Raw genomic sequence first — 18,537 nt, forward strand, 5'->3', positions numbered from 1 at the left:
ATTTATGCTGCTATGCTGCTGTTTAGATTGAGTGAGTGTATGCGTGCATGCGTATGGGAATTTAGTCTGGATATATATACACTTTTTATTAAAGCTTATATTAAAGCGCTTCATAAATATTTAAGAATTTTTTTGCGAAAATTTTCTTTACTTTATTTTTAGTATTGATTTATAGGAAATGGTTTAAGTCTTGAGTTTTTTTGTTATTTATTTATTTATTTATTTTTTTTCGTTTTAAAATCACTTTCTTTTATCTCATTTCAGTTTAAAAATTTGAGTTTAAATGCAAACGAGAAAACACTTTAAATTTCTACCTCCGCATTCCAAGGGTCATAATGGGTCAATTCGTTTGCTAATTCACACATTCAACAACAACAACGATAACAATAACAAAACAAAAACGCCATATAAACAAGAAGTTAGTCACTAAGTTGATAAAAAGAGCGAAAATAAAAATCATTAAAATAATTTCAAAAGATATTTTTAGTCGGGCATGAAACTATTTAAATAATTTTGTGTACGTGTATATGTGTGCATATGTAACTATTACAAACACATATCCATTGTAATGCATGGATACAATGTCTATTCAAAACAAATGTATTACAGACAACGCGTCTGTTTATCAATGATGCTCTTAAGTGAGGTTCTTACGATTTCGATTTTTCTTCTTCTTTTTTTTTTTTCGCTGGTGTTGATAAAAAAAAAACCTCAAAATCTTGGGGGCTCATTAATTCTTGAAATGTTTCTTGGTGACAACTATGTTAAAGGAAAGACGTAATCGTTTTGATTCGAATTTCCGATGCTCTCCACTTCAATGCATTGCATTAGGCACGCCAGATAGTTAATTAAATGAAGGCGTGTTAGTCAGTTGATAGGTTCACTGTCATATTTCTGCCATTTTTTAGATTTGCTTATATAGCTATAGTTTGTAACTTTTCATCGGCTGTAAGACTCTTTAAGAGTGAGAAACGATTTGTAGTTTTTTATGCCGACATTTGCCATCGTGACATATAGACAGGCAAACGAACGATAAAAATATTGGAAAAATTATCTCGACTTGCAGTCTTAGATCTAATGAGAGCTTTAAGTGCATATGCCTAAGAATTGCAAGCAGGAGAATAAATCCATTATACCCCAACGGTCACCACATTTATCTATCGTCATCGTCATCGTCATCGTCATTATCGTGATCATTATTATTGCATTATTATGTTAAATTGAATCATTGTGCGATCGAATTGTATTACAATAACAAAACGTTATCATATGAATGCTTCGTACGAGAGAACGTTTCCTTTGCAACAAGTGCGTCTATTCGTTCGTACCGTTCAATAAAGTAACGTTCACATCAAGAAATGCAATTATTTCATTATTTTTGTTGTTGTATTTGTTTTTGTTTTTGTTTTGTTTTTTTTTGTTTTTCATTTTGCTTTTAGTGCCTTATGTTACAATTGTTTTATTGTCAATACGTTTGGTTGTTGTGTTATTGATGTCGTTGTTCTTGCAATTATTTTCACTTAAATCGATTCCGCATAACAGAGATTTTGTTGTTTATTTTTATTACAATTTGAGTTTTATGTTCAATTCATTACAGATTCTATTGATAGCTTGTAGAGCGGTTTTATAGCCACTTTTTTTTTCTTTTTTGTTCGTTTTCTTTTGTTCGCGAATTTCAACGAGCTTATGTTTTGTAAGGCATTGTGTGAAATAATTTTTTTAAAATAAAATTAAATATAATTCGTGCATAAATTGTTCTGAATTTAATTCCGGAAAATTAATATAAAATTAATTTTACTATCGCTTATGTTTATTTCCTTTCATATTCATTTTCCTTCTTTCAGTCATTTTTATATAACTCGAAACGGGTCTAAATGAGCTTAGACAATGTCAAAAGCCTTATAAAAAGATTTCCTTATATTACGTCCTATATACAATATAACATAGGGTTATCCATTTCGTTTTACTAACCTAACCTACGTAAAAGAGAATAGTCTTCCAAGTCATCCATCATAAGCTTTATGGTTAAAATAGTACAAATTTATTACAAAAATGCTGATTATGTAACAGGTAAGCTTCGTACGTCGCTTTTCCATTAGTGATGACGTTCATTTTTTCCTTGATTGATATATATCAACAAGGAAACTTTTCACATCTGGAGCAGTGAAAATCCACAAGTAATTGTCAAAAAATCTTTACGTTCCCAAAACGTCACTGTATGGTGTGGCATTTGGCCTTGAGGGAATAGAAGAGAATGTATCACAAGCCGTGTGTTTACCAATGTCTTTCGAAGTGAAATTGAGTGAAATTGGATCTTGAAAATATGTGGAGTTTCAGTCTTACGGACCTGCTAGTATAATCGCCGTGAGAGACCTAGACTTAAGGTTTTTCTTTTAAAGTAATCCTTTTGCCTCATTTGGTCTCTTACGTCCGGAGGGCTTTCATAGATAAATTCAAGAGAATCGCCTATAGGCTTCATATTGTGATCCATTACCAGGAATTAAAAAAAAAAAAAAAAAATTGATATTTCAATTTTTGACTGAGCGTTTCGCCTTTAAAATACGACAACAACAAAACGCTTCAGTCGTATGTCTATCTAGAGAAAATATGCAAAATTTTTGCGAGATCGTAAGCAGCAAACTTCAAAATTGGAATTTTTGAAGAAAATGCAACTAAAGTTTCGGGGACTAGTAGTAATGGAAATAGTAGTAGTAGTAGTGGCAGTAGTAGTAGTGAAGTACTAGAAGGAATATTTAAATGTACTTACCCTCCTAAAGTTGTACTCCGATTGACATGAACAACTTTTGGAAGATATTTTTGACATTTTATGCCGGTAGATAAAATACCCCTAAGTAAATGTAAAGTTTTTATCCATAATTCAATTTGAAAACATTTCAGAAACTTTCTATCTTATCTACGAGTAAGTCCTCCAGTTTAATTTTACTTAATTTTTTTTCAATGCCGTTTAACGTACGTGTCGAAAAATACGCGTTTATTATAGGAGGACGTTATTGCGCTATTGTTTTGCTAAAAGCAAACACACAATTGTAAGATATATTGTCTATGTAAAGAGTGTTCTCCAAAATTATAGGCGACCAACTGTTTTTGATATTTGCAGATAGTTACATGGAACGTAGAATGGAACATTGATATTTATTACATCTAACCAGGGTGCCGGCATTTTATTGAATGCGAGCGTATTCGCCTGATCCTGCCATCATGTTCTTGATTAACATTTCCTTATATTATAGGTTGGACAGGGTCTAGCTTTTGTCAACAGAGTTCGGTCAGATTTCAGCTATGCATTTTTCCTTTTATGTTTTAAAATGGACTAATCATTCAGGAAACGTCTCCTATATGAGTAACACGATCGACATATGAAAGAAGTGAGAAAAGGAAAACAGATTAGGCTGCGGCCACATCCCCAATCCTTAAATATTATACCTACACCGATCGAGTACTCACTGTAGCTGCGATCAATGTAACCTCACCGCACTAAGATTTGAACACACAAACAATGACTTGGCAGTCACAATTCCCACCTACTGAGTGGATACTTGTTCATTCAAATCAAGGGTTGCCTTGTGCACTCAATACACTCAATATTAAACTAGAAAAGTGTGGGTTCAACTTTTGGCAATGGTGCATTTTTCACTATCCAGCATCGGGCTGGCAAACGGACATTCGGACAATGTTAAATATACCCAGGATTTTACGGTGACCAAGAATAGAAACATTGCAGTTTTTCATATATGTACAGCTGGGTCTTGTAGAAAATTTAACTTTTGCTTTGCCATAGTTAAAAGACCTAAATATATAATTAATTTTTTTTTTTAAATTTAACGGATTATTACGCGCTCGTAAACCGTAAGACCGATGTTGCTGCAACAAGTTTTATGTATGCGGTTTGCTGGCTTAGGGTGGTATTAGTTTATTCAATGGACTGAATGCCGGAACTAATATTTTTCCTTTCATTTTTATAATTCGACCTAAATATAAAAAAAAAAACAACTTCAATTTTTTTTTTCATAGATTTGTTTTGCTCGCAGCTGCATATTTCTGGACACTTTTTCATGGGTAAACACATTTTCCTTGTGAGAAAAATAAATTATTCCAAATGGTTATGCTTGCTTTAGCAATAGTATGCCAATAAAATATTACTCTAGGGAAAAGTAGATCGGCCTTATATGCCTAGGAGCTAAGAAAGAATCTTAGTGTCTCACAGATCATAGTTTAATAGTTTTACGTGTGATAGAGCCCAGTGCGATATCTGGCAAGTGTAGAAATTAATCCTTATCGGATTGTTGAACCAAAAGTAGCTCTTATTTCACAAGAAGGCAAAAAATCTCGATTAGCAACTGAATGGTCGTAGGTTCCAATCTCAAGTGCTGTAGTGTTTTTAATAAACCCTATAGCCTTAGATGCTAGTGCTTTAAGACTTCAGTCTTAGAGTGTATCCTCTGGCTAACCTAATAATATTAATAATAATAATTGTGTGTATATATGACATTGTAAATCGGTAGGTGTTCAATTTTTTTATCCTTTCGGAAGAATATGCTTTGCGTGACGAAAGGCGCGCTTTTCTTGTTAAGTTTTCCACGAGAACGCTGGCCTCTACGATATTCTCATAATAGCCGAAGACCTACTCAGAAATATAGAATAAAATATAGAACAGATCAGTTCAGTGCCGAGGAATTTTGTCTAGCGTTCATGCTGAATATAGATATTTTAGACTTTAATATTAATGGTTTCCAGTTATGGTGTTACGTCACATCCATCACATACATCTGCGTCACCCGCTGCACAACCCAGTCGCACTACCCTTTGACTTGAGCAGGAAAACTAAAGGCTCGCGTATTCGGTTTTTTTTTTGGCGTGCAGCTCGACTTGTTCAAAGCGCTAAAAAACTAGATTGTGTACATGTGTGGATAGGATAATTTATATTGGAACGTGAAGCTTCGTGATAGTATCTTCGCAGAAAGAAAACCCAATTTGAGGAAAGCATACAAAGAAAATAATGGCACGTATTCGGAAAACCGATCAGATTTACTTTTAACACCTGACAAAATCTTTATTAACTTCCTTCGTTCAATCTATGAAAGTAAGTTGGGCAAAGTATCTAAGCCCTGTTAGTGGCACATGAGCCAGCTTTGTAAGAAGTACACAAGTGAAAAATTTCAATTCAATTCAAAAAACTTATCATTTCGTCTTGCGCATGAGCGACTTGTATTAATCCAAATGCTCTAAGTTCTTCCGTTCGGCTCCATATATAAACATGGCATCGAAACTAGAAAAAAAAAAGAGACAAAACAGATAAAAGTCCTGAGATGTGTATAAGCCTGATTATGAAAAACGAACGGTACACAATAAATTACTTGATATTATTTACATAATTATTTACAATTATTTTTACCGTCTGGTCACCTTAAATAACAATTGCTCTTATTCTTGTTCGTCTTGTTCGTCTAAACAATGCACTGTGTATGTGTGTAAAAATAGTTCCACACATTTTCTCAAGGACATCTTTACGCATATAAAAATACAGTCTAATGTTTATAACAGTAGAGCGTTACGCTAACTCGCCGTACGAAACATTCTATTGTTACAAATACACTAAAACGGTAGATAACATAAAATCCACGTCTTTATATAGTGTAGCAGTATATTTTATATATAAACATGCTTATAATAATGGAAAAACTTTCAATTTTCACATTGACGTCACAATTTCATTACATGATTGTAAATAAGAATCTACCACACAATACCAAAGCGCAGCGACAATAAGCCAAATAATTTCAACGCACATCCTACTAAATGTGTCAAAAACGTTTTAGATAAAGAAAAATGACGCTATCCATAGAATGAAAGAGAAGCTTCATTATACATTATATAGTAAAATGAGTGAGGGTATGGACAGCAAAAATATGATAAATTGCCGGATAAATAAAAGAGAAAAAAAAAAAAAAAAGAATAAAAAAAACAACAACAGAGTAAGGTAAAGTAGAGAGGACTACGGCGTGGTACGTACTAATAACGTGATTCAGTAACGGCCCGTTCGCTTTCACGCCAAGGACGTCATTCACTCTCAGTTGTCTGTAATTCGTTTTATTGCCGGTTGTGCACTGCATGTGGGTTTCTAAAATGAATCACTAATTATTTGAATAATTATTCACATATCGAGAATGAAATTTCTCTCATTACCTTTTGCCCTCCGCTTTCTTTCTACAGTTTGTTAGAATATTGTAGTAACGCTATGACGATTAAAAAATAAGAGGAATTTTATATTTAAAAATACGCGCGCTTTAATTATCTGCATGAAAGTTTTCTTAAGTCATTTCTATTGGAAATTGTTATCGGCAAACTTTCAAAATAAATCAAATAATTGAATCCAGAATTTGTATAAAAACATGTTATTAAAAAAAAAATGAGCTTCCTATGAAACATTGAAGCAATCAAAGGTTAAAAACTGGTAAAAAAAACCCTAAAAAAAGTTAAAGAAACAGAAGTTGAAGACGATGAATGGTCGATGAGATCCTCATACCGCAATCTGCGATGAATATGTCAGTACATGTCATGGTTTTGCATTTAGCAATCGTTAGCTGAACATTTGAGACTTTTTACTAGACTTGGAATATCAATCGATGTAAGGCAATCAGTTTTAAAGAATGATTTGTCATTTTCTCGTTTGCTTTCTTATCGTTTTCCAAAACAACTTCAAGCAACTGAAGAGATGCTCTATATGAGTGCTGATGAACTAAAATATATAATTAATAACAGGCCAGCAATCATACGAATATCATACTGAAGATGAATGGAAAAGGCGAAAATCGAGCAATAATTATAGCCTGCAATTACTACAGGCCGTCTGATAAAAATTATGAAACCGAATGGTATGAAATGTCGATTAGCTGTTAAGGGCCAAGCCACAATGAAAGTGTTTACATGTCCTATTAAGGGCTAACCCATAAAAAAGGAGTTCATATATATTCTGTAGTTGCTGCAGCTCTTCTAAATTACAAGCTAAGAAATGAAATGACAGGAAACGTCGATCAAATGTTAAGGGCCGAGCCCTTAAAAAACAAAAACGTTTATGTATCCTACAGTTACTGCAGGTCTTCTTGTTTATACACTGAGAAAGCTTTTGACATTTGACTATGAAATTTCCCCCTATTTTTTGAACATCGCGTTATAAAAGTTAATGACGAGGAATGGCTTTGTGTTTGTATGCATTCTGCATGATATGCGGAATATAATAATAATGCGAAAGGAAATTCGTAGGATTCGTTTTGAAATGAAACCACGTAACGCGCTAGTGTCACATTCAATTATATAGAAGAAATAATTTGAAAATCATTAAAGATGCTTCTAAATTCTTTTAAAACTAATGAACAAGTAAATATAGAATTACACTGTATTTTAAAATTGAGCGCATTATAAACAAAAAAGCCATAAGATTGTAATTGGTGTCTTGCTTTCGACTGGGCTCTTATAAGGGAACTAAAGTCTATATTTGACTCATGTCATCTCTTCTGTGAGAGCAAAATGAACGCTTGTGATCGAAAAAAACCACCTTAAGGCCCACCTCTTCGTTACCTCGTACATAGCTAGTTACATTTTAAAGTTCATCAACTTGCGCTAGAGTTGTATGACTCTTTCCTCTCTTCAGTCCTAACTAGTGTTCCTTATAAGTTAGCTGAAATCTACGAAGGCTTGTGATCGAAAAGGAATGACTTTACGGCCCACCTATTAGTTACCTCGTACATAGCCAATTACATTTTAAAGTTGATCAACTTGTGTGGGCATTCAATGGCTGTTTCCTCTTTTTCAATCCTAACTAGTATCTAGAGATCTACAAATTCTTATAATAATTTAGAAAAAGCTTTGCTTCAATATAGTGTCCAGCGTTCTAGATACATGTGGAAAGGGTCTTATCAAGCTAATTATTAATTAATTGATGCAAGTATAATGAAAACCAGGTCAGTCTTCACTGAGAATTACAACATAAACAAACATAATTAATATAAATTTTTTTGTGCCACCAGCGGTAATAATCTTATCGTAAACTGAAAAAATTTTTATATTTCTGAGTACTTGGGATTGATTATTCGGCAACAAGGCTAACATCTTAATATAATGTTAAGAAATATATAATGCGTAAGCACAAAACTTAAATACATATATATATATATAGTATATATATTTATATACATTTATGTACATATGGGCAGACTTAAATTTTCGACGTTAATCTCTTAAGTGATTTGCTGGTCATTTCTGCAACTACAGGTTGTTTTAAATATAAATAAAATAAAACAAATTAAAAAAAAAAAAATTTCTCGATAAAAAACCCGTAACCGTAACACTAATTTACTTACATTAGGGTGATATAAAAAAAAAGTTTTACGCTTACTATATAATAAGGGAATGCTCAATATTAATATAATCGCCTTAATAAATGAAAAATTTCAACATTAATTAGAACAAAGTCATTCACTCTTCTTTACTACTAATCTAGCATTGCAAGAATCCATTTACTGGATATAGCGATCGTACATCAATACGATTTGAAAGCACTCTATAAGTAGCTGCATAAACGTATGTAAACATATATATTCCCCGTTCGTGTTTGCTTCAAGTCATTTTTATATTTCCCACTAAGAAGAATAAGAAAAAACAATAAAATCCGTCTTAATGCTGTAAACTGTAGGCTAAGCAAGTTTGTCGTTTGTAATTTGAAAATATAATGGGAATCGATTTTATTGCTTTTGTAAATCAATCGTACGCATTAGTCACATGAAAAAATTAAGAGCCAAATTATTTCTTTTACAAAAAACATATAAGTTGTTAAAGATGCCTAATGATGAGAATATGTACACCCTATGCGACTTCCGATGAACGCTTCAATACAAGCGTAGGGAAAATTAAATAAAATGAAGGTAATTACCAACCTTGACTCGCCTTCTTAAGAGATGGTCTTAATTTCTCTGTGAGTCCAATTTGCCCCTGTTGACCATGGTGCAAAAACAATATTTATGCGATTACTTTGTGTAGAACATAACTAACAATATATTTAAAGCTTTAAATAAACTGAGTACTGTTCTAACAAAGAAACCCAATCCAGCAAATATTGCTTTTCCTGCTTAGATCCGACGATCGTCTTTCTTTATCTTCAGTAGAGATAAACATTAGCTTTGTTTGTTTCTCCTAAGCCTCCAAATAACCACAGAGCACACTTTGTTGACTATGGGGTAAGAAATGAGCAGGAGGAGTGTTCTTTTCTATGTTCTACATTATGGTCTGATTCAAACACACCAGTCCGTTCCTGCGGAACAGTGCAAGACACATTTGAACTGCGAAGCGGGTCTATGTTGTCCAAAGATCATAAGAAGGTATCGAAAAAATGGCTCAAATGGCTGGTCAGTAGACCATTTGTTCCTTTAACATGGAGCTTATATCTGCCAAAGCTTAATAATATTTTTAATTTCTCATTTTTAGGTTCAATTTTGGGCTCAGGAAAATCGCGTGGCAACGACAAAAGCCTTTCAATAAACTATGATTAAAAAATCATTTTTATATCAAGCTGAAGACAATTCTTTGCTCCAATATACGAGCATTTTTTATATACACTTCTTGTATTCCTTTCAATCGATGAACAGTTGATGTATTGTACACATGTAATCCAATGTACATAAAATATATAACCTGTTGATCGTCTCCGATAAGCTCTTGTCCAAATTAAAAACCACTAACGACTTCATTTCATTTGAATACAAGTCTTCACTCATTACATACGGATGCATTGATTGATTTATTTATTGACAAATTGGCTAATTAAGATGGCTTTCTTGATGCGGACACTTTTTAATGACGAAAACTTTAATTTTGTTTAAGATAAATAATTGTTTATTATCTTCTCTACGCGCTATGCTATATGCTGTTCTACGTCTATATGTTTCTTTTCCAGTTTTTTGCTTATAACGTTAGGCATTAATTCAGTTTTAAGATTTCAAGCTTCCAATATAAGCTGAAAATCGCAATCCTAGCAAAATTGAAAGCACAATCAATTTGTTAAAAGGCTTGCAACACTTAAAGGAAATGTTCGGTGTATATACTAGATTGAATTCTGATTCGATATAAGCATGTCTGTCTGTCTGTGTGCTCGCCTGCGATGAACATTTTCCTCATAGCATGAATTGAGCAATTGGCTTGAAATTTGGCAAAGTTCTTCCACATGGTTTGATATTAGGAGTCGGCTTAATCGATCAAAAAATATGCTTACCCTTCAATGCCAACCGCGTGCATTTTTGTTTGCCAGAGCAAGAAAATACCTTTTTTTGTCATAACGCTTGAACTACAGTGACAAAGCTTTCCACATATATTTTATGGATGATCGTACAGGTACTGTACGACCACGCTTACCCGGACTTTATCGATGTTTCATTTTCCGCAATTTTTCTTTTTAATGTGTTTTTGAAAAAAGATAAAGAAGAAGAGTATAAAAGATTCGCGTTCAACTCAATTTTTTTTACTCATTTTACTTGTGGACATTTTTTTGAACAGACTTCAGAAAGGTTAGCCGTTTTCGCAACCATCGTTTCAAGAAATGGCAAAAAGGGGAAAAGGACGCAACGGCGCGACTTTATATCTTTCTGACTAAGAATATGAGGTCTGCAATGGATTTTTTTATGCCTTGCAAACAACTCTAATAAGACAAATACAATTTTATTGCAAATTATATTTACTAAAAATTAAAATTATTTGTAAAGTAACTAAGAGTTACTGAGAAATTATGATCGCTTTTCTCGAATTTGTCTACCGAAGATCAACAAATCTTTTGCACAAATCTTTAGTAGCTCTCGCAAAAAACAAAAAAAATTTGTTGTTAGAAAGCTTCTTTGGTTGAATCTTGCTGTGGTGACCCACAATTACAGGTAAGTTACGGGGAAACTGATATAGATGTGTTGGATAGGCGTCGACGCTTACCAAAAGGCGAGATAATGATACCTCAAGAGTAATCGATAATTCCTTGCAATGGTGATTGTCCCTACTTTTCATGGATGTCGGTCTGACCAGATTATCTTTTATTTCCCCCAACTTTTCTGGTACAAAGGGTGTCAGGGGCAAGTGAAGCAATAAGCTTTGTCCGGGGAACGGGCGGGAACGACTCCTTTGATCAACTGGCGGGAAGAACTTTTTTGTTTGATCGATATAGAGTTGCATTGCAACCGCGTAGTTGACATAAAGAAAGCCAGACGTTTTACGATCTCGCTTTTATCGGTAGCGACAAAGCGGCCATGTACGTGTCTCCATCCGGCAATTGGGGACTAAGCAGCTCCGTGACAATAAAGATATGTTCTTCCACTCTGTGTATGATCAAGCGCCTTTTTTTAAACACGAACAGAGTTCGATCCAACTTCAAATTTTGTAGATAATATTCTTGAAGGAATAATTTGAAACGGTAGGATAGAGGAGCAGTAAATAAAATTTTCCAAAGGTTTTATATTAAAACAAAACTACAAAATTTGATTCACTCTAATGCGAAGTTAATCAAAGAAATGCCCAAAGTAAATATGGAGAAAAACTTGTACATGTACATATATATATATAGAAATTAGTGTGTAAACAACTCACATTTGATTTGGTTTACAAAATAATTAGTTAAAAGATATAATAAAAAAAAAAAAAATATAAAAAAAAAAATAGAAAAAATAAATATTATGAATTACTCGCCTAAAACAAATACATAGAAAACACAAATTTGCATCATTAATCACATAATAAATACGTTGATGGATTTACGCGACGACGCCTACCGAATTCGGTTAGTAAAGTTTTACTAAGTAAGTTTCACATTACTTTGCATCATGGAGGGAATGTTTCAAGAATCTTTCCATATATCTATTAATGGCTTATGGTCTTCTTACACGGATATAATAATAACTTTAATTAAATGCCTAATAAAAGATTGTTGAACGTTACAGCTAGGAAGCAGCCAGCGGTGCAGGTTAAAGATTATAATATCATAGTATAGGTTATTCAAAATTCTACTTATTATCGTTACATTTTCTCATTTATTTCTGTTTTTCTTCTTTTTTTTTTTTTTTTTTTTTCTTTTTTTCTTTTAACCATCTCTATAAAAAACTCACGAAACAATTAAAGCGACATAGGTATGTATGTTGGGCATGTGTTTGTAACGGTTTTTTTTATTTTTTTTGTAAATGCAGAAAAAATTGTTAAAATATTTTTGGGTGGATAGTAATGAATGCATTGCGAATGATGATTGCACGTATGATTGGTATGACGTGTTAAGCCTTTTATTATGGTGAAGGTGTGATTATACATGTAAGTGTGCCTCTGTTTGTTTGTGTGTGTGTGTGTGTGTGTGTGTGTGTGTGTGTGTACTTTGTACAAAGAGCAGATAATACATACATAATATGAATAGGAACACATGCTTAGCTTTGTTATATAAAATTTTTAATGTAGCACTAAAGTGAAACTATATAAAATTTATTGCTACACGATTTTATTACAGTGAGAATTGAAAAATTTCACAAATGTTTTTAAGTCAGTTCATTAAAAAGTACTAAAGCGGATAAATGGAGAAGAAGTAAATTTTTACATAAAGAAATGAATCTTGATTACTTGCGACCTAAATCATTATTGCTCGGCTTATAAGTGAAGTGAAGCAGACGATTAAATCGTCCAATGCGAACTTTTACAAATTTGTATTGAATTTCGTATCGATATTTCCTATAGCGCGCTTAGTAAACAATTTTTCGTCATTTTTAATTTACAATTGGCGTGATCGATACACTATCATCTGCAAACATGATCTTTGGCTATTAGTCAAATATACATAGGTTGAATGAGAAATTTATACGTGCAGCGCCCCTAAGCCGGAAAATTTTGAATTTTTTAACGCTTTCCGCGAACAACCATCTCCATCTCGTTTGATCCTTGCAATTACGTGGTTAGAGTTAAGTTAAACCGTTTGGCGGCGAACGAGATGATTAATCGAGCAATTTGCTAACTATCGATCGAAACTTTGCGCTACTAAGAATTACGACAGGCCTGTAATTCAGGTAATTGCCATATGAAGGCACTTAAAAGATGGACAAGTGGACAATTTTAAACAAGACAAGCCGTTATTCATTTATGTTTAAGGATTATTTTAGAAAATAACGCAGTTCCATAAGTGCTGGCGCGCTTGTCATTCAACCTACGTATGCAATTTTATCTCTGTATTTTCCCCACCCTCAGGCAACACGGGACTTCGAACACACAAAGATCACAGATGAATGAATCGACGACTGATATCAGACTAGTTTTTTTTATCCTTTTAAGTGTTAAGACTTCTGATCAATGTTAGCTTACTCGGAAATGTAATTAAACCGTTGCCTTCTTTTACTTAATCATCCCTATCGATCAAGCGTCTCTCTGTCCACACGGCCTCTTAATCATTGACGATAGCATTTTCATATTATTAACCGACTATTACAGAGACATAAGCTGATATGAAGCAATAAAATTTGTCAAGTGAGATCTATAGGGAAACTTTAGATTTGATTGAATTCAAAATTGAAATAACTTTGAAAAAACAAATAAAAATTTTATGGTCGGTCACAGGTCACCATTAAATATGTTACACTAGTTCACTTAATAAACCCAAAAGCGTCTATGTAAAGACACTTTTCATAAAAGACCTCACATCAGAGGGCAGCAAACCATCAACTGATTTCATACAAACTTAGCTTAAAAATTTTCTCCGGCTGATCCAAATTGCTCATGTCAATTGAGAATTGCAAAATACTATTACTCAGGCATTTTTTTCGAGGAATTTTAAAAATTTGAACTTTTTATAATCTACACCACTTATGCTGCAGGATGTATTAGGTTTATGCGAACGTATGTAACACCCAGGAGGGCTTCAGATCAACTCATCCTTTAGTATACCAATCTATGCTATTTGTCTGTCCACCTTGTCGTAGGATATTCAAGTAAAATTGTCTTCAACCTACAAGGGTCAAATTAGCGATATTTTCATGAATGGGATGCATTGAGGTGCTTTGACCCAAAGACGAAGGTTTTTGAAAATGGCTTGGAGCCGTTCACTTTTCCGACCAGTCTCCACATTAAGCTTTATAGTGAAAGCTGTGAAAGAGAGTATGAGAGCCTTCGCATGAAAATAATATAAATTTTTGCTATATTGTTACAAAAAATGAGCGAATAACTGTAATAGGCGAGGATGTATTTGTTTTTCATATAATGACTTTTCAAAATCATCATTAATATGGGCAGTTGTCTGGGAAAGTGGTCCGATCTGAATCAAAAATCCATTGACAATAGACATCAGACGAACGTACGGACGGACAGACAGACAGACGGTGGAAAAAAGGTTCGGTTCATTTCAAGTCTGCATAGTTCAAGTTCAAGTTTGCATACACCTTTGTGCTGCGAGTGATGCAGAGTATAACAACGCTAAACGCAACAACATGTCTTCGTTGCTAACTTAACATCCCAATCTCAAAATCCTTCTCGGTCAACTTAAGCCAAAAAAATTGCATTGTTTGCGCCTCTTTACTCTTCAAATACTAGGGATTTATAGTTCGACTTGAATGTCCTTTCCAGCTTTTTCTTAGAGTAAAATAAAAAAAAACTTTGAAGTTTTTATTATGTCAAATTTGGTAACCAATTTACAATTTAAAGCGTATAGCCTTTTGTGGCTGTTAAGTTTGACTTCTTGCAAACTTGTTGCTCACAGATAATCCCAGTACGCATGCATATACGCAAAAATTCCTCCATAAATAATACTTGAAAAAGGAAAAGCCTATACGAATATTTATAAGAACTCATGCATAAAAATAAGGCTAATTAATCTATTCACGACATTTAATAATAATAACAATAACAATAGTAATAAAAGAAACTTCTTTTTATTTGTAATTTATTATCCATAAATTTCATGAAATTAAATTTAAAACTTATGACCATTTTTTGTCGCTGACATATGCGTATAAAAAAGTTTTTTATTACCATCCTTAATATATCAATGTCATCAAGTCTACCCTGTAATATCGAAATTAATATTGACAACTTTTTTTTTTATTTTTATTTTTTTTTTATATTTTTATTTTTATTCAACTAATAATTGTTTATTTGAAAAATGTCTAAAACTATTTTGAAAGAACTTTTAATGGCAACTTTTAAAAATCATGGCTTTAATTAAAACATTCGCGAACGTAAGCAAGCAAGAGAAACATAAGCAAAAGCAGCACTTTACGATCTTCTTTTAATGGTAAGTAAGCGTTCTTGGAAAAAGATTTCCTTTATCTATTTTGAGAGAAACTTTGTTTGCAAAAAACTTGTTATCTCTCTTGGCAATCGTCCTAACTTGCAAATTATGATGTGCCTTGCGGTTTATACATTGCTGCGCAAAAGCGAAACTTTGAAATTTGAACTATGAAAAGCAGAATTTTTGTAAAAAATGGAAGAACAGTCGAGGATAGTTTATGCTAAGCAAGTGTCTAAAATTTCCAAGTATATACTGGTAGCGTCACCGTATATAATTGCATGTGTCGTAAAAATTAAAATACGTAAACAAATATCAAAAAAAAAAAAGAAAAGAAAAGAAAAGAAAAGAAAAGAAACGAAATGTGACTCAGTCGAACCGCATTTCCTAATAACCTAATTAGGGAGCAAATCTGAAGAGTGCAATTCGTTAAGCACCCACTATTTCTCAGGAATAATGTTTAGAAAAACATACTGACTCCAGCGTTAAAATCATTGATCTCAGGTAGTGTAAATACTTGACTGCGTCAATCAATTTTGGAAGACCATGTTTAGGATTTTAATTCGTTTATGCTACTGACTCTTAGAGCCGACTTTAATTGCCATATAAAGAAGAACATGACTTGACGTTCTGAAGACGAACAAATTAGGCTACGAAACCTAAAGTGATCCTCCATATATAAGGTCGCTAAGCTAAATATAGTGAGTCATAAGCTCTTTCCATCATATGAAGGCTTCAGCAGAGAGCACTAACAATAAGAAAAATAGAGTTAGCTGAACATTGGAAAAAAAAACGGCAGCAATAAGTGGACGACCGGTAAGAGTTTTGAAATAATAACATGCGCTCGGAACGCTGACACCGCTAAATTTTCTCTGCGAGCAAGACTACCTGCAAGGTTTGTTATCTATCTAAATATCGTATCCATTCTTTCAAAGATATGCAACAAAAATTGGTCATCTTATAGATAGATTGAAATGACGATTCGTAGTTTACCATCGCAGATGGCATTATTTCAAAACCCAACAAAAAAATTGTCAAGGATAAATAATAAAAGAAAATAGTAAGAAGTTGGGAAAATGGAATATGTTATCAAAGGGCTGTCAAAAATTACCAAGGCATTGGAAATGTCAAGAATTCGTTTTGAGAAGAAAGTAATGGGAATTACGAAAGATTCCTTCAGTCATATATAATAAAATTTTTTTTAAAAGATTCCCTTCAAAGCGTAAGCGTGTTACCCCTTCCTCGAAACATTCTTCGATTTTTTACGTCTTGAGACAATTTTTAATTTCGCTTGACTACTATAATCTTCCAGCAAGAGTAACGAAATGTGTATGTTGGCGATTACCGGCGAATTCGTCGTCGCCAGTAGCTTCTCTATAATCCTAATCTTGCCACATGGCAAGGCCTGTGTGTATATGTATATATATATAGCTTGTTTAGATATATATTTTAATTATTCCCAGGATTCGTTTACATATTCTCATCAGAGTCACACCACAATATGATTCATTACAAGACTAGATTTTCGCCAAAAAAAAAAAAGATAAACTTCTGATCATTTTATTTATATATTTATGAGAGTAACAGAATAATTTTTATTATTCATACGCATCATGGCACGTGATTAATTAAATATTGCTTTAGATATCTTTTTTCGATTTGTATTATTTTTTTTCTGTATGCTTAACGCGACAAGCGAAAAGTAAAAATTGAAATATAAATATTTTCTATTATATTACATTTGATTAGTTAATCAACGGTTTTCGTATTACCTCTTGAGGCTTACTACACGCAATTTATAATAAACACTGGTTAGAAAATTCATTTTATCAATATTAAACAAAGGCGCGAAATTAAAACTGCTGTGAACATAAACAAATAAACAGACAGACAGATAGATAGACAGACAGACAGACAGACAGAGAGACAAACAAAAAGGCTTATGAATGAATAAATAGACAAACAAAAGGAACGTAATACCTGTAATTTTTTATAAAAGAAAAACAAAAAAAAAAAATCTGGCAAAAGCATTCATACATTGTATACATCTCATGTAATGCAAACATTTATTACACGAGTAGTAATAAATAATATTACATACATGTTTGTTCGTTTGTTCGTCTGTTTATTTGTTTGTTTGTTTGTTTGTTTGTTTGTTTCGTTCGCTGGCAATATGAGTATATGTGCAGACTAACTGCTAAGCTAGCATGACAATGACGACATAAATTTTCATCTAAACAAATGTCGAGTGATGAAAAGTGCTACGTAAAAATGAAAAAAAAAAAAACGAATAAATAAATGGAAAAAAAGTGCACATATATATATATATATATGTGTATATATTCGTATATGCATTTTAAAATAAATATTGCAACAAGAAGAAACAAAAAGAAACTTTTAGGCGATTATATGTACAAAAAAAAAATTAAAAAAAAAAAAAACTGAAAAGACCTTAAAGCGAACTTTAGACACCCGTTAGCTTAATAATAAAATACCGTCTACGACGCGCACTGGGAAAGTCAATTACTTTGATTGACCGCCATTTCGGCAAAACGAAAAACTTGAAGAGTTTATTTCATGAAGCGTGATTTTGGATGATTTAAATTTTTTAAAAAAAAAAAAAAAAAAAAAAAGCAAAAACTCCATCAACCAACTTGTTTGAACAAAGTCGTTCATTAAAGCATCGTAAATCTTTGAACAATATTGATTATGTTCATCAAAATCAATTATATGCAATAGTTAGGAGTTCTATATAATATAACTATAATAAAAAAACTAATTTTTTGAATGCTTCAAGAACGATATCTTTTTGATCTTATAAGAGGCAATGATCCAGTTTTATATCAATAATTATTTTCATTTTTTGCTCCCCCCAGATCTATACATTTTAACTGTTCTTGAATTGGTCTTAATCTCTTTGATCATTAGCCGATGGTGCTGGTCAATGGTGAAAACTTTGGATTGCTAGGAATAAACATCAACATGCACTAAATTTGCCAAACTTAATTGTCGTGTCCAAGTTTTTGGTTATTTTTTCAATTTCTTTCGTCGTAATAAATCACAACTCAGGCTTTGTCATCATAGAAGGGTTGGCTTTCATCCCGAACCCTATATATGTGGAAAGGTCTGAAAAATAGACCTAATTGAAATATCCTATGATTGATAATAGGCTAAAATATGTATCCTTTTTCGCATGTAAGGATCTATTCTTCATTGCTGCCCTTATATGGGTTGTAGTCCAAAAA

General features: G+C 32.7%; 1 protein-coding gene across 2 annotated transcripts in view; it reads right to left on the bottom strand.

Annotated features, from left to right (window-relative positions):
* LOC119633339 (probable nuclear hormone receptor HR38) overlaps positions 1–18,537 on the bottom strand; it is a 103,628-nt gene that overhangs the window by 75,568 nt on the left and 9,523 nt on the right. The gene's annotated exons all lie outside the window — the stretch shown is intronic.

Source organism: Glossina fuscipes, unplaced genomic scaffold, assembly GCF_014805625.2.
Source record: "Glossina fuscipes isolate IAEA_lab_2018 unplaced genomic scaffold, Yale_Gfus_2 2, whole genome shotgun sequence".
Lineage (NCBI taxonomy): Eukaryota > Metazoa > Arthropoda > Insecta > Diptera > Glossinidae > Glossina > Glossina fuscipes.